Raw genomic sequence first — 20,659 nt, forward strand, 5'->3', positions numbered from 1 at the left:
TAGCCAACCGCTATTTTGGAGTTGCAGGATTCGTTTAGATTTATGTAGCCAAATGCAGTTACGGACTCTGCCTTTGGTGTCATGTTTAACAAATTCCTGTCAGGATTCCATATGGATTAGTCACATTTTCATCCTGTTGCACAGTGACACTTCACCTTCTCCTACTGCCACGGTTCGGTGTTCTCATTAGATTCTTTGGTCCATTTGGAACTCATTCGGATGGGTGTGTGCTGAGTTTAGGGCCTCCCCTATGTCTAAAAGCCAAGGCCAGCCATTCCCCACCCCATGCCTGTCCATCCTCGCCTGCTCACCCTGCATTAGCACTTTCTCCTGTCCCGTGTTGACTTTTTACACAATCTCCACCTTCAAGAAGAGAGAAACTCTCTTCTGTGAGGCCAAGCCACATTGCTCAGCCTTCCCAGAGGCAATTGCTTGCACAGAATAAGATTCGGGAGAAGCTATCAGGCAAGGGGGCCCAGACGGTGGTGTTTCAGGAACCACCACTGACACGTCATGGGTGAGCTAGCATGGGACAGGGAGCTTCTTCTCCAACTGGCCAAACCAGCAGCACCCACTCTGCCCACGATCTGGAATGATATGTCATCGGTGTCAAACTGCATGCCATCTTCCAGCGGACTGACTGCAGAACGCATTGCCTCCCTCAGGCCTCACAGTAGGTATTACTTACCATCCTGATTTCTCAGCTGAGGGGAACGTGTCTGGTGACACAGCCTGCAAGTGGCAGAGGCAGGACAGAGGTCCTCCTGGTGCATATCCAGGAGCTCTCTGCCTCCTGAAGGACCTGTCTCCTGGAGCAGGGACTTGTAGGGTGCTCCAGTTGTCAGGCCAGGGGGGTGTGAGACCTTACAAGCCATCAGCACTGCCATGAGCAGCGCCCAGGACAGGCAAGGGGACGAAGGCTCGTGGGCCCTCAGCTCTGCTTACCTGCACCCCCTGCCCTGAGTCCCAGCGCCCACCCAGGGGTGTCAAACATGCAAGGCATCCTGGGATACACTTCCTGGACACCTCCCTGTTCTCAGCTGCAGAAACAGTTCATCCACTCATTTACTTGGCAGGCATTTACTGAGCACTTATTGTGTGCCATGCACTGGTCTGGGGATGCAACAGTTAGTAGGAGGCAGGGGCTTAACTTCTGGGAGCTTCTATTCTAGTGGGGAGAAGCAAAGAGACAAGTGAATGGACCTCATAACTACTCATGAGAATAAGTGCTAGAAACAGTTAATAATATTCACTCAATAGCTTGTTCTGTCCTCATGGAGATTCTAATGCACCAATGTCCCATGATGGCAACAGAGGGAAGCTGCTCCAGGTGGGCCAACCAGCGAGGGCCACTTGGAGAAGGTGACATTGGCATGAGATGGAATTCTCAGGAAGAGAAGAGGGGAGGGCAATCCAGGCCAAGAGAACAGCAAATGCCAAGGCCCAGGCAGGAAAGAGCCTGTGGGTTTAAGGCACTGAGAAGAAGCTGAAGCTGGGAGCAGGCGGGGGCGGGGGGGGGGGGGCGGTGGTTTGTGCAGTACGGACATGGCGATGAGGTGGAAGCAGTGGAGAGGAGCTGTCTGTGGGAGGGAATGGCCGGGGATTCCAGCATTTGGCAGCACAGCCCACAGTGAGACATCACCGTCTGGCTCAACCAGTTTTGCACTTTACCAAAACTAAAGTCTCACCCAATCACCTAGCCCAGGCTCCGTCTTCTACTCCGTCTCCTCTGCTCTAATGTCATTAAAGGGAGCAAGGAAAAAGAAAGGAAAGAAATGCCACCCATGCAATTAACCTCCTGACCCGCTAAGGGACTGCAACTGGCAATTTAACGCTATTGTAGACGGTAATAAAGATTTGCGTTTCTGTTCTCGGGACAATGGGAGTCCACTCAAGTGTTCAGGGTGGGGAGAGACTGAACCAGATTTAGGTTTTAAAAAGACTGTTCCACTGTTGTATGCAAAAGGCAATGTCTGGGGCGCATGGGTCAGCCAGCTGCTGCTCCCCAAGGAGCAAACGATGCAAACGGTGAAGTGATGACAAGGTTCTTGACAGCAGTGGGGCAGGTGAGGGGCAGCTCAGCAACCAGTCACTGTGCTGAGGCCAGAGGCATTGGAGGACTGCAGTGGGAAAGTGGGGGCCAAGAGTGGGTAGGAACCTGGTCAGGGGACGCCTTACCCCTCCCAGCTGCTGCCTCCCATTACCCGCAGTGCCCCCTCCTGGCCCAACCACACCGATGGGGGTGGACGGCAGGGTGAGGTGCCAGGACAGCTCAGAGGGCAGAGAATGGGATGGAGAGTGGCTGCAGAGGAGCCAGGAGAGGGCTGGCGCTGCCTCGGACCAGGTAGTGGCAGAGGCCTTGGGAGTACGGCACTGGAACCTCAGGACTAGCCAGGGACCGGATTGAACTCTGTTTTCTCTTTGGAGGCCCTTGGAAAAACACAAGATGCACACCTGTGGTGGAGGGAGCAGGGTGGGGTGGAGTGGGGAGAGCAAGTGTGCGGCACACAGGCCTGGAGCCAAGCCCTGCTCAGCACAGGTGTGGGCGGGCAGGGAGGAGACTCAGTACCTACCCATTGGGAGGGCACAGGCCTCCACTGGCCGGAATGCCGCAGCACAGCAGGCTGAGTGAGATGCCCCCCTTACTGGGTCACAGCAGCCGGGGACAGAGGAGTGGCTGGGAGCAGGATACCTGTGGGGGTCGGGCAGGTCTGCTCACCCATGGTTGAATATTCTCCCTCTTGGTCCATCCATTGCAGGGCATCCTGCATGTGTCACCACCCAGGTGTGTCATTTGGGTTAAAGGGGATTATGCTGGAACATTCTGCAGAACCCAGTAGTGGATCATAGAGTCCCTTTAGTAAAGTAATCAGCATAGTTAAGAATAAAAACCAAAGAAAAGGATGGAATCAACAGGGAAAGAAAACACCAGAGTTCATGGAAGGGCGACAAGATAAGCAGTGTCCCCTGAAACCTTCCTTTCCAGCTTGGGCCAGAGGGTGGATTTCTTAAGGTTGGGGCAGGCTGGGTGGTCCCCACATTTGTAGGCAAGGTGCTCACATCCCTTCTCCATGTGCACAGCTCACTCCAGGTGGCCAGCTCCTCATGCTGTCCCGTCCCTGCCCGCCCCCTCCGGGGACCTGTGCAAGTTCTCCACTTGCTGGCTTTTCACCCCCCTTGGCTCAGCACATCATCCTCTTGACTGTTTTGTTGCCGTCCTTCTGATAAGGACACTGAATCCAGGGAGGGAGAATGTCCTGGCCAGGACCCCACAGCTCCCTGCACTGACCGTGCACACAGGCACTGTCCCCCGTGAGGCTGGGGGTGACCAGGAGAGGAGGGCCACACAGGGGAGGTGGACGGTGGGCAGTGAGAGGATCCCTGCCCACCCCGCACTGACTCCTGTGGGCTCTGGGGATGAGGAATGGGTGGAGGGATGAGAAGGGATGTCGTGGAGGAGACAGGTGTGTGTGCCAGCTCCCAGGAAGGGGCTGTGTGCGGGTGCTGAGGAGCAGATAGCAGACGACAGCAACATCACCCACGCTCCGGGCACTTACACAAATACCTGTCAGGAAGGGAGCTTAACCGTCATGTGGATGAAGAATATCAGCCATAGACTGAGGCTGAAAAAAAAGGGGAGCAAGAGGCATAGCTATGCTGCAACGTCTACACAGGCTTCTCCCAGGGCATTGGCATGGAAGGGCCCAGCCAGGCTGCGTCACAGGAGCACATTCCCGGCCAAGAGCATGGCACGTGCTAAGGCACTGAGGTGAGAGGGACTGACGGGGGCCAGTGCGTCCCTAGCACGGTGAGCTCAGGTAGTGGAGCAGAGGTAAGCAGGCCAGGTGGAAAGGCTTGCTTCCAGCACGTTGTGCAGTTCGCTATCCCGTCATCAGTCCCAGATCCAAGGTCCTGGGCTCAGCACGGACTGCCACATTCTCAGTCGAGATCCCCGTGACCCGTAGGCGGGCTCTCCCTCGTTCAAAACAGGACACACCAGGAGCCCATCCTGAGCTGAGGCCCGAGCAGGGACTAAGGGAATGGAAGTCTGCGTGTCGTGGCTGAGAGGTGCTGGGCGCACCTGCTGCTGGGACAGTAGCCACATATTTTTTTTTCAGTGTAGCAGACTTTCTATGTAACCCGTGAACACAGCAAATAAGCCAAAAGGTAGAAGAGGATGTCCAGTGAAGAGCCAGTGTCCCTCCTACCTCCACCCCCTCCCACAGCACCCCTTCCCAGAGCTCCCCCTACCCCCGCAGCCACTTCCATGGATATGCTAAGCAGGAAAGGATGTCCATCCTTAATACACAGAGTGGATTTTTTAAAGATTTTATTTATTTATTTGAGAGAGAAAGAGAGACAGCAAGCAGGAAGAGTGCAAGAGCAAGGGGAGGGAGAAGCAGACCTCCGCTGAGCAGGGACCCTGACTGGGGACTTGATCCCAGGACCCTGAGATCATGACCTGAGTTGAAGGCAGATGCTTAACCGACTGAGCCACCCGGGTGTCCACCCAGGCATTCTCTCTCTCTCTCTCTCTCTCTCTCGCGTGCGCACACACACGTGCTCCTTGACAATCTCCCTGAGGTGGTTCCATATGGACACAGGGGACATTCCCTGACATCTCAGGCAGTTCCACTGTGTACTTGACTCACCATTCACAGCCAGCCCCTCTAGTAGCATAATGGGCTGGGCAGGGTAAGAGGAGTAGGAGGGCCAGGTCAAAGGTATTCACACTTTTTAAGAGGATTTATTTATTTACTTATTTTCAAGAGAAAAACAGCTTGGGGTAGGGAGGAGCAGAAGGAGAGAATCCTCAAGCAGACTCCCTGCTGAGTGAGGAGCCCGATGCAGGGCTCAATCCCAAAACCCTGAGATCATGACCTGAGGGAGTCAGATGCTCAACCAACCGAGCCATCCAGGTACCCCAAGGGTATTTGCAATTTAAAAATTGGATTAATATCTGCAAGTATCTCACTGATTCTTCATAAGAGAGTAAAAGAGGCAGGGGCACCTATGTGGCTCAGTCAGTTAAGCCTCTCATTCTTGATCTTGGCTCAGGTCTTCATCTCAGGATCGTGAGTTCAAGCCCAATGTGGAGCCCACTTAATTTTTTTAAAAAAATAATAAAAATTGGGCAGCCCCAATTTTTTTTGAAGCACTGCCTTCAAGGGATCAAGTCCCACATCAGGCTCCCCACATGGAGCCTGCTTCTCCCTCTGCCTGTGTCTCTGCCTCTCTCTCTCTCTCTCTCTTTCTCATGAGTAAATAAATAAAATCTTAAAAAAATAAACATAAAGAGGCATAGTTGAGTTAACTGGCTACTAACCCCTTTGCCTGGGTAGTGTGAGGCTCACCAGCAGCTCTGCCCAGCTCCCATTCCTCTTGTAGGCTGGGGAGGGGGTGTCACTGGCCAGGGAAGGGGATCACTGTCTCACCCCACAGGGTCCAGCCACTATGCTTGGGGTGACTGGAGGTCTCCACCGGGGCACCCAGTTTAAGAATCTTCCTGCATCTTCTTCTCCTACCTAACCCCACCCAGCCTCAGGCCATCCTTCATCTCTACCTACCTTTGGGATCTCTCTCCTGAATTTCGATCCTTCGAATCCAGTCACCATCTGCACCTCCACATAAGTGTCTCTGATACACCACCAGCCCTCAGTATGACTCCCCCAAGCCCCGCGGGCTCCCCTGATGTTTGTGGAACCCGGGGTGACAAGGAAGTGGATGCACCATCCACCTGCTTCTCCTTCCTTCCTGGCTGCATCCAGAGTCTCGGGCACCGTGGGGCACACGCTCTGGCCACACATACTCCTGCCTCCACAAACAGCGCCTCTGCCTCTTGCAGGCCTAATGGGCACATGCTTGTGAGATAGCGTCCCTTTGCCAGGGTCAGGCCTGGTGGTGGGCTCCGGGTCATCTGGCAGGAAACTCTGGGGTCCAGATCCTGGAAAGTCACCCCCACCACCCTCTTCCTGCCCCCCACATCACTTATTTTCTGCCTCCCCCCCCAGCCCGCCCCAGTCCCTGGGGCTCTGTCCACGCCGTCTCTCTCTCATCCAGAAGGCAGAACAGCGGCCGTTCCCACATCTACTCTTGCCTGCTCCAAATCATCCCAATTTTGAAAGATGTTAATAAGATTAAGTCCCTATGATCAAGCCAAGCGGTTTCCCCTTGCACAGCACAGACTGCCCCTACAGCCACACCACACCCCTCCTCGCTCCAGAGTCCAGCCCACTGACCGTGGCAGGTAAGATGTCATCCCTGCAGGTCTTCCCATCAGACACAGAGCTGCTACTTCATCCCTTGAGTCTGGGCTGCCTTTTTTTTTTTTTTTAAGACTTTATTTATTCATGAGAGACAAAGAGAGAGAGAGAGAGAGAGGCAGAGACACAGGCAGAGGGAGAAGCAGGCTCCATGCAGGGAGCCCGACGTGGGACTCGATCCCGGGTCTCTGGGATCACGCCCTGGGCTGAAGGTGACACTAAACCGCTGAGCCACCCAGGCTGCCCCCAGTCTGGGCTGGACTGTGACTCACCCTGTTCCACAAAAGTGGCAACGGTGAGGTTGTGTCGCCCTGAGCCTGGGGCTCCTAGGCCCTACCGCTTGCACTCACACCCCCGCCTGTCACCTCCTGGGACAGGCCCAGGCTCGCTACTGGGAGCAGTGGGGAGCCCTCTCAGCCAGGGCCTCCAGGCATGTGAGTGTGCGCAGCCCAGGAAGAGGACCACGCAGCACAGTGCAGGGCAAGCTGCCCAACCACAGGATCACTAGCAAAATCGTGGCTGTTGTTTTAAGCGCTACATTTTAGGGTGGTTTGTTACAGGGCGAAAGCTGACTGCCCCTTCAGGGTAGTTCCTGGAGCTCGCCAGGGCCTCGGGGAGCTCTGGCCTCTCACACGTGCTACTGCCCTTTGGGTCCCGCTTCACCCTGACCTGCCAGCCTGGCTCCTTCTCGGCCTTTAGACCTGGGGGTAAACAGCTGCTCTGACGGGCCTGCCCTCCGTGCAAGCTCCAGGTTGCCCCTGTCCCTGCTGCTCCGCTCCTCCTCGTCTGTCATCCCTGGCACACCTCTACCCTCCTCCCTGCCTCACCCTCTCCCGCGCCTGGCCTGCCTCCTGGTGGGCGGAGGGGCCTCCCCGGGTGCTTCTCCTGGCCCACGAGCTCCTTGGCTCACTCCTGTGCCTGTCTTCATCTGATCCACATCTCCGCCCCCAAGCGGCTGTGAGCTCCAGGGACAGAGGCCACCGCAGACCTTAGCTCCTAGGGATGGGGGAACAGGGCCCACTGAGGACAAGGCATGGGCCCAGGGCGGCACACTGACAAGCCCTGGGAACAGGCAGAGAGACCTTCCTCTATGGACTCAACTGCCTCGATGTGAATACTTTGCTCAGGGCAGAAGGCAATCTCAGCCCAACCCCCAGGTGCCTGTAAGTCTACTTTAACATATAAAACCTTTAGAAATTTCCTTTATCTTGGGACACCTGCGTGGCTCGGTGGTTGAGCATCTGCCTTTGGCTCAGGTCGTGATCCCAGGGTTCCAGGATCAAGTCCCACATCGGATTCCTTGCAGGGAGCCTGCTTCTCTCTCTGCCTGTGTCTTTGCTTCTCTCTCTGTGTGTATCTCTCATGAATAAAAGAAAGAAAGGAAGGAAGAAAGAAAGATTTCCTTTATCTCTAAACCCCCAAGACATGTGTTGGGAATCATCCCCCAAGCACATGGCCCACCGATACACACCTGAAGGGTCACATGATTCAGGTTTTATTAGAGAGTAGCAAGTGGCCTTTTCCCAACAATAGCTGGCCCTCCCAAGGTCCTGGAAACCTCGCTCCCAAAATTCCTTAGAAAGCATGCTATCCCAAACCCCTCCCAACTCCCAGGTATATAGTTAGCCACCCCTCACAGGCCGGGGGCAGCAGCTTTTCCTGCGCATGGGTCTTGTCCCTGGGCTTTAAGAAAACCAAAGATGTCTCAAGATTTCTTTCTTGGTCGTTGGCTCTGGACCTCACCGATATTCCAAAACTTCATCACTAGCATGTGTCTGGCACATAGCGGGAGCTCAGTAAATGTTTGCCAAGTGAATAAATGACTGAACTAATGATTGACGTCTGAGTCCTCTTTCTCTCCAGCACCACTGACAGCAGCAGTCCGTGTTAGTCAGGGTGGGAGTGCCCTGGTGAGCTACAGTCCCTCCAGCACCCAGCAAGCCCAGGCAAGGAGCAGAGGGACAGTGAGAACTCCATCCCCCACAGCTCACTCACCATGTGCTCTGGCTCCTCCCTGGCGCCCAGGACAAAATCATCTCGGGTCCTCACTGGCTTCTCTGTCTCATGAGCAGCCCCCAGCAACATGCTTACAATGTAACCAGGACGCTACCCCTCTGTGTCTTCCCAAGGCAGCAGCCACAGGGAGCCTCCTAAAGCATGTGCCAGGTCACATCTTCCTCTGTCCGGAGCCTACCAACAGCTTTCCACGTCACTCAGAGCAGTGAAAGCCCAGGCAGTGTGACCCACAAGGCCCTGTCACCCACCCTCCCCCTCACTTGCTCTGCACCCTATGCACCCACCATCCTCCCTGCACCCCTCCCACTCCCCTTCAGGGTTCACCCACACTGGCCCCCTCCCAGACTCTGCGTCTCCTAGGAAGAGGTTGACTCAGGCCATCGCCTTTTTCAGGTCCCTGTGCCAAGGTCCCCTTTCCCAGAAAGCCCCCGCTGACCACTCTGTACAAAATAACAACTGCCCATCCCCACCCCTGCGAGACCTCTCACCAGGCCTTGGCGTTCTCGCCATCCATCACCTCTTCTCCATCTGGCCCACTGCCTGTCAGGCTCTTTATGCCTTGTCTCCCTTTCTCCATGAGAAGGTAGCTCTTTGAGGGAAGGGATTTTTGCTTCTTTTGTTCTTTGCTGCATTCCCATCGTGCCTGGCTGGTGATGAATGCTCAATGAGTCTTTCTTTTTTTTTTTTTTTTAATAATAAATTTATTTTTTATTGGTGTTCAATTTGCCAACATACAGAATAACACCCAGTGCTCATCCCGTCAAGTGACCCCTCAGTGCCCGTCACCCATTCACCCCCACTCCCCGCCCTCCTCCCCTTCCTCACCCCTAGTTCGTTTCCCAGAGTTAGGAGTCTTCATGTTCTGTCTCCCTTTCTGATATTTCCCACACATTTTCTCCCTTCCCTTCTATTCCCTTTCACTATTATTTATATTCCCCAAAAGAATGAGACCATATAATGTTTGTCCTTCTGCGATTGACTCACTTCACTCAGCATAATGCCCTCCAGTTCCATCCACTTCGAAGCAAATGGTGGGTATTTGTCGTTTCTAATGGCTGAGGAATATTCCATTGTATACATAAACCACATCTTCTTTATCCATTCATCTTTCGATGGACACCGAGGCTCCTTCCATAGTTTGGCTATTGTGGACATTGCTGCTATAAAATTGGACATCCACATGCAGAAGAATGAAACTAGACCACTCTCTTTCACCATACACAAAGATAAACTCAAAATGTATGAAAGATCTAAATGTGAGACAAGAGTCCATCAAAATCCTAGAGGAGGGGGATCCCTGGATGGCTCAGAGGTTTGGTGCCTGCCTTTGGCCCAGGGCGTGGTCCTGGAGTCCTGGGATCGGGTCCCACATCGGGCTCCCTGCATGGAGCCTGCTTCTCCCTCTGCCTGTGTCTCTGCCTCTCTCTGTGTCTCTCATGAATAAATAAATAAAATCTTTTAAAAAAAATCCTAGAGGAGAACACAGGCAACACCCTTTTTGAACTCGGCCACAGTAACTTCTTGCAAGATACATCCACGAAGGCAAAAGAAACAAAAGCAAAAATGAACTATTGGGACTTCATCAAGATAAGAAGCTTTTGCACAGCAAAGGATACAGTCAACAAAACTCAAAGACAACCTACAGAATGGGAGAAGATATTTGCAAATGACATATCAGATAAAGGGCTAGTTTCCAAGATCTATAAAGAACTTATTAAACTCAACACCAAAGAAACAAACAATCCAATCATGAAATGGGCAAAAGACATGAAGAGAAATCCCACAGAGGAAGACATAGACATGGCCAACAAGCACATGAGAAAATGCTCTGCATCACTGGCCATCAGGGAAATACAAATCCAAACCACAATGAGATCCCACCTCACACCAGTGAGAATGGGGCAAATTAACAAGACAGGAAACCACAAATGTTGGAGAGGATGTGGAGAAAAGGGAACCCTCTTACACTGTTGGTGGGAATGTGAACTGGTGCAGCCACTCTGGAAAACTGTGTGGAGGTTCCTCAAAGAGTTAAAAATAGACCTGCCCTACGACCCAGCAATTGCACTGCTGGGGATTTACCCCAAAGATTCAGATGCAATGAAACGCAGGGACATCAATGAGTCTTTCTTGAATGATTGAAGGAATAATCTCACACTGCTCAGCCTGGGGCCACCCCCAGGGGTCATTCTAAAGCCTCTCTCAAACCTCAGCCCAACCACCAGCACCTGCCTGGCTCTGACCCTCCTCCACCTACAACCCAGGCAGCTTATGCCTTGCCTGCTCCCCTACCGGGGGTTTCCCACACACACACCCCCAACCCCACTCTGGGCTCACTAGGGCTCCCTTCACAGCAGCCACACTCTTCTCTAAGGTGACCTCTCCCTGCTTCATCTAGGTCAGGAGTGTCTGCTGGGCACCAACTGCCCTCCGGACTGTGACTAAGCTGCACCATATGCCACACCCCAACATCTCTGCCCACCCCCCAGGTTGGAACCCTGCCTCCTGGAGTCTTAGGAGCACGACTCTCTAGCCCAGTTCAATAAACCTTTCCCAAATTCCTGCTCCAGTCCACACTTGGGAGGGAAGAGCTGTGCTGGCTCATAGTCCTCCTGGTGCCAGAGTTGGAGTGGGCAGAGGACAGGTGGGCACAAGACCACTGCACTGCCAAAGGGGCCGGTGCTGGCCAAAGCGTTGCAGCACATCACTCTCCAACTTCTTGTCACCTCCTTGTGACTAGCAAAATCTGGCCAAACTTTCCAGAGAAGCAGACCTACCACTGTGCCTTCTACTCCTGGGTAAGGCAACACACGGCTGAGTCTGAGTACAGTGCTGTAAACAGGGACAAATGTTAAGGCACGGATTTGAAATTTGAAAATTTTAAAACTGAATTGAATATCTTATGATCTCTTTAGGGACCAGGGAACAGCCTGCTTAGCCAGTTGCTGGCGTAAATAAGGAAATTCTGGTTGCACCGGCCTACATAACAAATACCCTAAAACTTAGTGACTTAAAACAATGACAACATTTATTTTGCTTACAAATCTTCAATTTGACTAGGCCTCAGTGGGGATAGGACACTTCTGCTCTGCTTGGCATCAGCTAGAGTGATTCAAAATCTGGGAGCTGAAATGATCCAAAAGATTGCTCATCATATTTCTGGGAATTGATGCAAATTCTCAGGTGGAGTCTTAGCTGGGGTTACCAGCCAGGACACCCACACCTGGCGTCTCCATGTGGCGAGGACTTCTCACCACACAGACACTGTTTCCAGGGCTAAGAGTCCTGAGAGGGCCAGGAAGAAACTCTTTCATCTTTTTTGATGGAACCTGGAAAGTCCTACAATCTTGCTTCTGCCACATTGTACTTGTCAAAGCAGTTGGAAAGATCCCTGGGGGCTCGAGGGGATAAGAAATAGTCTCTGTATCCTGATAGACAGTTGCCAGTGGGACTAGAAATATTGCTCTATTTGGGAGAAATACTGTCACAAGGGGCTACAAAATGCCTTTGACATCCCAGAAGAAAAAAATCATCCCTACCTAGAATTCTGTACCCAGCAAAACCATCAATCAGGTGAATGTCTGGAAATGCCGTTCTCAAAAGTTTACATCCTGTGACTTTCTCTCAGAGAGCTACTAGGGAAAGCTCCACCAAAACAGGAAAGTAGAGCAAAGAAGCAGAAGCTGCCGCTTGCATGGATTCAGTACAAGGAGGAGGAGAAGGGAATTCTAAGACAACAACTGTACAGAAGCCTGGTGAAAGCAAGAGAGTGGATAGTTCCAGGAGGGATGTCTCTGGGAAACCATACACGTTTATGGCACTGATGGAGTATCCTTGTGTTTGTCCGTTAGAAAATGATCTTTCGAGTGGTTGTAAGGATTTGTGATCATGACATATAGAATGGAACAGATGACAGAAAGATCAATTGAATAAAATAGAGCCTGGAAACAGGCTTGTGTGTAAACAGATACTGTTACAGCCATGCTAACTGTGCAGATCAGATCGGCAAAACTTTAAAAACCTGATAATACAGAGTGTTGGCAAGGAAACAGATCAAAGGGAACTTCAATTCCCTGTTCATGGGGTATAAATTGGTGCAATCACTTTGGAAAACAATTTGGCATTACCCAGGAAAACAGAATAAATGCACAGCTTCTGACCCAGTAATTCTACTCCCCAGTGTGTACCCAAGAAAAACTCTGATATCTGTGCATCAGGAGACATGTACAAAATTGGTTTTAGGAGCATTGTTTGTAAAAGAAAAACACTGGACACAGCCCAATGTCAACAACAATAAAATAGATTAATTGCATTATATTCTTACAATGAAATGCTCCATATGACCATGAAAATGAACGGGCCACATGCACATGAGCTGAGGTAGATCAATCTCCCAATGCTGAGCAAAAAAGAACTCCTCAAAGAAGAAGGGTAAGTGTATCATTTCTTTTCTTTTTTTTTTTTTTTAGATCTTTATTTATTTATTTATTCATGAGAGACACAGAGAGAGAGAGGCAGAGACACAGGCAGAGGAAGAAGCAGGCTCCCTGCAGGAAGCCCCACGTGGGACTCAATCCCAGGACTCCTGGATCACACGTGGGCCAAAGGCAGGCACTTAACCGCTGAGCCACCCAGGCGTCTCTGTATCCATTTCTATGTTCACCACCAGGTGAGATTAAACACGCTATTGTCTAAGGACTCACATGTGGATGACAAAACGAAACAAACCAGGTGAAGCATATTGCAGAAGTCAGGATGAGGACCCCCAGGGATTTCTAAGAGGCTGGAAAAGTTCTAGTTCTTAGCCTGGATATTTGTTCTTTTAAAAAATAAAATAAAATTATTCTTGGGACACCTGGTGGCTCAGTCTGTTAGGCATCTCTGACTCTTGGTTTCTGCTCAGGTCATGATCTTGCGGTCTTGGAATCAGCCCACATCAGGCTCTTCACTCAGCAGGAAGTCTGCTTGAGATCCCCCCCTGCCCCTCCACTGCTCCCACCCCTGCTTTCTCTCTCAAAATATATACATCTTAAAAAATAAATAAAATTATTCTTGAACTTTACATTTTATACATTCTTCTGTATGATTTCTATATTTCATAATTTAAAAAATGGATAAAACTAAGAAGGTGGAAAACAGAGTGCTTAATTTCAGAGAGAATAGCAAACATTGTACAGGGAAGGGTCAAAAGGGAGCAACACCAATGTAGTCATAATAGGACAAGGAAACATGGGTTCTCGGGCAGCCCGGGTGGCTCAGCGGTTTAGCGCCGCCTTCAGCCCAGGGCGTGATCCTGGAGACCCAGGATGGAGTCCCACATGGGGCTCCCTGCATGGAGCCTGCTTCTCCCTCTGCCTGTGTCTCTGCCTCTCTCTCTGTGTGTGTATGTCTTTCATGAATAAATAAATAAAATCTTTTTTAAAAAGCACAAACATTAAAAAAAAAATGAAACATGGTTCTCAATCCCTGAGTCAACCACACTGGGAAGCTGATGCACAGAACCCAGGGTTGCATAGGGTGTTCAATCTTCACCTCCCATTCAATCAGACTGAGGTTTAAACATTATTTACAAACATGGAGAAATATATCAGAAGAAACAGCCAGAAGAGTTGAGAAGAGGGGAGGGGTGCCATGGGGCAGAGAAGTGCTGGCTTTTATCATACGGCTTGAATAAATGTCCATTAATATTTAATAAGTAGTTGCTGGGGAAGGTTGCAGTTAAGTCCTTGAGAAACGCAAATTGAAATGATACTTGAGATTTTTCTCCCCAACAAATTGGCAAAAGGAGAAAGAGTGATAATCTTGGCACTGGTAAATGTGAAGTAGCTAGGACTTTCCTACAGCACCACGTGAGTGGAAGTGCATTGGCACCCACGGTGTACTGTGCATTTGTCTATTTTTTCAGTGTTTTGAAGCACCTATGATCCATGGTTGGTTTTGGAGGTGATTCATACTAAGTTTTATTACTATTGGTTTCAGGGGTGCTCTGATGAGTCAGAAGACAGGAGTTTGGGATTAGGAATAGGGTTTGCCCTAAAGGGCCCCAGCAGAGTTGGTGTGAAGACTCCTTGGGTTAGTGTTGGGTGGGTGGGCGGGGCTCAGTTTCAAAATGTGAGCCTGAAACTGGATCTGAAATAAATCAAGGTTCTGATGGAGCTAAGGCTCGGATGAATGGCACTGGGTTGGGGTTTGCTAGGATACAGGTTTCCCACTAGGTCTGAAATCAGGTAGCTTAGGATGTAAGTGTGCTTGCACGTGGGCAAGAGGAACTGCTAGGCTTCGAGACACCCTGCCCCACACCCCGGCCAGCTTCCGCCCCCCTGCCAGCATCCCCACCCCCAGCACACACCCCCTTTCTGCAGCAATTCCAGGCTGGAGTCTTTGGATTCCCGCTGCAGCCCAGAAGGGGTGGCTGCATCTGCAAGCAGGACTCCCAGCCCAGCCCCACTGCACCAGGGACAGCTGGACACGGGCCTCAGGCGGGCGAGCCAAGGTCGTGGTGGCACTGTTTGCGCGGTCCCGCTTGACGTGAGCCCTCAGGGCAGCGTCTCCTCAGCTTGTTTACAAGCCTGCGTCACCCGGGAACCTTTCACCACTACCTAGGACAAAAGGTTCCTCTTTTGTAAGTCCCCTTTGGGCAGGAAGGGCATTCACCAAGTCTCGGGATGCAAAGTGGTACAGGGCGCCATCCTGTGGTAGAGGCGGACAGCGTGCACCACCCATCTGCCCGTCTCTACCTGCCTACAATCTACCCACCATACCCATCATCTATCCATCCACCTATCCATCCTCCCATTTGTCCACCTCTCTACTTGTCCACCCACCCATTGCATCTCCACCCATCAATTCACCACCCACCCACCCACCCAACTACATATGTATAACATATGCTCAGGAGCCATGCACACACTCTCTCCATCCACCCACCCACCCACTCATTCATCTCCAAGAATTTTCATTCATTCATGTAAATATTTATTTTTCCATTCATATCCATTCACCATCCACTACCCATTGACATTTGACAAAATGTTCATGGAATACCTTCTGTGTGCTAAGTACTATGCAAAGTACTGGGGCCAAGGGGTCACAGGACACTGTTCTTGTCCCCGTGGACCTCCAGGACAGCAGAAGAGATACACTCACAGAGGCCCTTGTGAAAATAGCCATTGGAGTACAGGGCACTGTGAGAATGTATCAGCCCAGACTTTGGGGGCCCAAATGTCTGGGATGAACAAATGACCCCTAGGCTGAGGTTTATAGAATAGCCAGGGATAAGCCAGATGAAGAGGACTCAGAAGCCAGAGGCTAGTGCCTATGGCACAGGATTCCATGGAAGCCGAGGCCTAGAGGCCAAGTGGGCTCTGAACAGAGGGGGTGGAAGATACCTTGGCATATGTGCAACATGTGGAGATCTCCCCATGCATTCACTATGCTCCTCAGTACCAGATGGTTGGGGTATCAACACATCGTCCATTCAAATCCCCCCATCTCCTTGCTGACACAACTGATGGGGCCCAGGCATGTGCCCTCTTCCTCTTCTGCCCCAGGACTGGAGTCTCCCACAGAGTTCCCACTTTCCATGCTAGGACTGGTTTAGGGATGTGTGAAAAGTCCTTTTTGCTCAGGAGATATGACAAGTGTTTTGAGGGGCTTCTCATTGTGTGGGATGATATCGCCTTCTTATTTAAGTCATTTTCTCATGGAGCTTTCTGTTTCTTGAAGCAAAATGCAACCTAAATGATGTCAGGAACTATTATTGAGAATCTCCTTATCCTTGGCTCCTGAAGCTAAATGACGCTCTCCTGTGGGGCACAGTCCAGGAAGTAACTAACACTCTGCTGCCTCAAATCTCCTGATCCCAAAAGAAAGAATGTCCTCCCCAACCTTAGCAGCACCCCCCTCACTCCTACCCCACCTCCTCAGCACCATGGTCCCTCCATCTTGTCCTCTTTCTCCTCTCCCTCCCTCTCTCTCAATCTTGCTTCCTCTGTGACCTCAAGCCTAGTCTGGTCTCAGCTCCTCTTCCTGGGTGACCACAATCCCCAAGACTGCCTGGGACCCGCACCTCACCCCACCCCACTCCAAACCTGTGATGACCAGGCAGTGGAGCACAACCTTTGATCCAGAATGATACCGTTGCAGCTTTCCCAGCCAATGCACAGAATCTCCCTAGCTTTGGGGGAGCCTAGGTGGTTCAGGTTGTTAAGCATCTCCCTTCGGCTCAGGTCATGATCCCAGGGTCCTGGGATAGAGCCCCACACTGGGGCCCCTGCTCAGCCGGGAGTCTGCTTACCCCTCTCCGTCTACTACTCTCTCTCTCCCTCTCTGTCAAATAAATAAATAAAAATTTTTAAAAAAGAATCTCCCTAGCTTTAGCCATCTGACTCTGAGCTGTGGCACTGGGTCTGCCTCTGATGATCTAGGCTCCAGCAGAGCAGCAGGGAAGAACCTGGTCAGATCCCCTAGTTCCACTGTGGGTCAATGCCAGCCCTGCCCTCAAAAGGTAAGACAGGGCCTCAGCCAAGACCCTTGTGTCTCCTCCCTCCTTACCCATCAGATCATGCCCAGCACTTCCTGAAACTACTCTCACCCAGACCACTGAGAGTCTCCTATTTGATAAATCCAATGAGAACTTTTCAATCTCTTAGCCACTTGAGAGCATTTCTTTTTCTTCTTTTTAACATGTTTCTAGAGATATTCACATACCAAAGAATTCACCCACTTAAAATGCATTTAGTATATTGACAGAGTTGTGCAACTACCACCATAATATAATTGTAGACATTTTCATCTCCCACAAGAAAAAAACCTGTTCCCATTAGCAGTCACTGCCAGCTTCCCCCAACACCGTTCCTCCCCGAGCAACCCCCATGGACTTTCCATCTCTGTGGTTTGCCTATTCAAGACATTGCAAATGGAATAAAACAGTATGTGGCTGTTTGGGATTGTCTCTCTGCACTTAGCATAATGTTTTCAAGGCTGGATGTTATAGGATTTATCAGTACTGTGTTTCTTTGTATTGCCAAATAATATTCCATATGAGTGTACCATATTTTGTTGATCCATTCATCAGTTGATGAAAATCCAGGTTGTTTTTCTTGGCCGTTATGAAGAATACTGCTACGAATATTCACGTATGAGTTTTCGTATGGACATGTTTTCATTTTGCTTGGGTCTATCCCTAGGAGTGGAATTGCTAGGTCATGTAGTAAGTCTAATGTAATTCTTTGAGGAGTTGCCAGGCTGTGATCTAAAGCAGCTGCACCATTTATATTCTCACCAGCAATGCATGAGGGCTCCAATTTCTCCACATCCTCACCAACACTTGTCATTATCCATCTTTTTGAGTAGAGCTATCGTAGTGGGTGTGAAATAATATCTTACCTTGGGTTTGATCTGCATTTTCCTGATGACTAGGTGTGCTGAACATCTTTTCATGTGCTTATTGGGTATCTGCTATCTTCTTTGGAGAACTATCTATCGAGATCTTTTGCCCATTTTTAAATGGGATTACTTGAGATACTTATGTATCTGAGATACTTATGTATCTCATTACATATTTGTGATACAAGTCTTTTATCAGATATATGCTTTGCAAACGTTCTCTCCCATTCCTTCCATTTTCTTGATGGTACCATTTACAGCACAAAAGTTTTTAACTTCGATGAAGTCCAATCTATCTCTTTTTTTCTTCTGTCACTTGTGCTTTTGGTGTCAGAGCTAAGGAAGAGCCCCCTAACTCAAGGTCACAAAGATTTACTCCCGTGTTTTTTCCTAAGAATTTTAGTACTTACATTTAGGTCTCTGGTTCCATTTAAGTTAATTTTGGTATGGGATGAGGTGGAGCCCAACCTCACTCTTTTGCATGTGGAAATCCAATTGTTCTAGCACCACTTGTTGAAAGGCCATCCCCCGACCCCTGCCCCTGCCTCATCATCGAATTGTCCTGGGACCCACTCTTTAAACTCTCTGTTCCTTTGACTTTCTGAAGAACACTTGCCTGGTTTTCTTCCCACTTTGGGTCCCCGCTTTCCCTTTCTCCTGCAGGGGGACTCTTCTTCCCCCTGGCTGTAGTGTCTTTGCGCTGACAGAGAGCCCCTCTCCTTGGCTCTCCACACCTACTCCAGGGATGTCCTGCAGGCACCCCGCAGCCATCTGCAACTCACCCTGTTCTCCCCATTGCCCCTACTCTGCATGTCAGTGCAGATCCTCTGGGAAGGAAATGCCCAGACAGAAATAGAGGTATAAGAGATCTTGGGAGAGAGGCCTGCTTGGATAAAGGGCAAGGGGAGCAGAGTCAGTGGAGAGAGCCTCATGCCCTGAGTCATGTCTGAGTCTGGGAAGAGAGCAAAGAAAGGAAGGGAAGTGGGGTCGGCAGAGCCCAGGCTGCAGCTCTGAGAAAGTCTTGTCCAGGCTGACAGGAAGCTCTGGTGCAAAGCTCACCCATTGGAGGAATCCTGCACGAGGCCAAAATGGCCTCTAAGGCTCCCACAGTGCTCGGGCAGGCACTGGCTGGGGGACCAGGGGGTGGTGGCCTGGGGAAAGCATGGGCCTCAGTATAAGCTGTGCTTCATCCCAGATGTGGAGCAGCTGGAACCTGTCAGTCAGCTAAATTCCTAGAAACTTTTCTCTGGAAAGGAGACCTGAGCACACACCCCTCCATCCCCATTTTCATCTCAGCCAACTTGTTCAGGCTGCCTGAGTCCAGTTACCTCTCCCACCCCCACAGCCAGCCTCTGACCTTGCATCCCACATGTAGCCTGATTCAGCCACTCTCTCCAGCCTAACTGCCTCCACCTTTATATAAGTCAACATCATCTCATGCTTGGAAACAACTTCCTAGGACCTCTTCCCAAACTATCTTCTCCATGAAGCTAAAGATGGAACAAAATAGCAAACCTGATGGTGGCTTTTCTTCTTCTTGCTCCCTGAGCAGGGATGGGAGATCCCCATCACCTCTGTGACCTGGCAGACACCTGCCTACCTTTTTCTGGCACCTCTCTCTGCCCCTCCCCACTGCCTTTGTCAACACACATCTGACACCTCAGCCTCACAAGGCTGCTTGTGCTCCCTGAACTCAAACTCGGTCTCCCTTGCTCCTCAAGTTCCCTCACTCGTGGCCCTATCTGCCTGTTTAGATGCTATGCATCCTTTAATCTGGTCCCAATGATGTCACATTCCTAAGGTGCCTTCCCTGAATGCTCAAGCCAACTGGATCTTACCTTGGGCTTCAAGACCTTCCTTATCATCCCACTTAGCACTGTAGTCAAATGTGGATACCAAAAGTCACTCTTGTTTTCTCTCCAGAAGCCCATGAAATCATCTGTCCATCTGAGCTGATGGGAAAGCAGTCTGATGACCGTGACATAAAAACCATGCCAGGCCAGGGCAGTAGGGTAGAAGGGGTCCCCAAAAGGGAAGTGGCATGGTGCTTCAGACTCCCTGCCAGGACTTGGCAGCTTCCCCTGATACCCAGCAGATGGAGATACTGCGGACCACAGCCTGAACTGGGGCTACAGCCATGGGCAGTGGGCAAAGTGGAAGCAGCACCGTGGTCAGTAATGCCCGTGGGAAGCTCTGACACATTGTGAGGTAGGGAAGACATGGCTTGGTCTCCTTCCACATCTTGCAACATCAGAGGCTGAAGGAAGAAACAAAAGGAAATCCAGATGCAAGGTACCCAGGCTAGTAAGGTATCTTACCAGTAAGGTGTCTACTCAGTCCTGGTTGGGAAGTCACTGAAATCCTGCCATGTCTCCACCTGCTGCAGGTTTATTCCCTTCTGCTCCACAGGAAGCCTCCAGACATCCAAGAGGTATCAGTGGCTGTGCTGCATGCTGTCCAGAGCCGTTGGCTGTGGTGGGTGGCACCACACCTGGGAAAGAGGCTCTAAAGTCAACTTGAGGTCTTTGGTCCCAGGCATCAAGCCCCCCAAGGTAGACAAGCGCAGGTGGGGCTTGGACAGGACGCTGCCCGGCTAAGCAACCAGCAGAGTATGGCCCCAGCCCCCACCCCCATGACCTGGCCCTCCTCAGCCAGCCAAGGAGCACCGCCTCTTTCCAGACCAGTGGGAGGAGCACACGGTGACCTCTCACAGCCTGGACCAGGGAGTCAGACTGCCTGGGTTTGAGTCCAGTTCTGCACTTATGGGCTGTGTAGTCTCGGGCAAATGGCTTCACATGTCCCACCTTCAGCTTCCTCACAGAGACCACAGCCACCTGGCGGGGATGCCCTGTGTGCAGACAGGACCAGGACTGCAGATGCACCTTCTTAGCCAGACATAGCCCTCAGATCCTACTGTAATATTGGGATATAGGCCAACCAGGTGCCAGGTTCTGTGCTAACCACACAACATCCTCCCACGTCATTAGTTTCAT

Source organism: Canis lupus, chromosome 20 (assembly GCF_003254725.2).
Source record: "Canis lupus dingo isolate Sandy chromosome 20, ASM325472v2, whole genome shotgun sequence".
Lineage (NCBI taxonomy): Eukaryota > Metazoa > Chordata > Mammalia > Carnivora > Canidae > Canis > Canis lupus.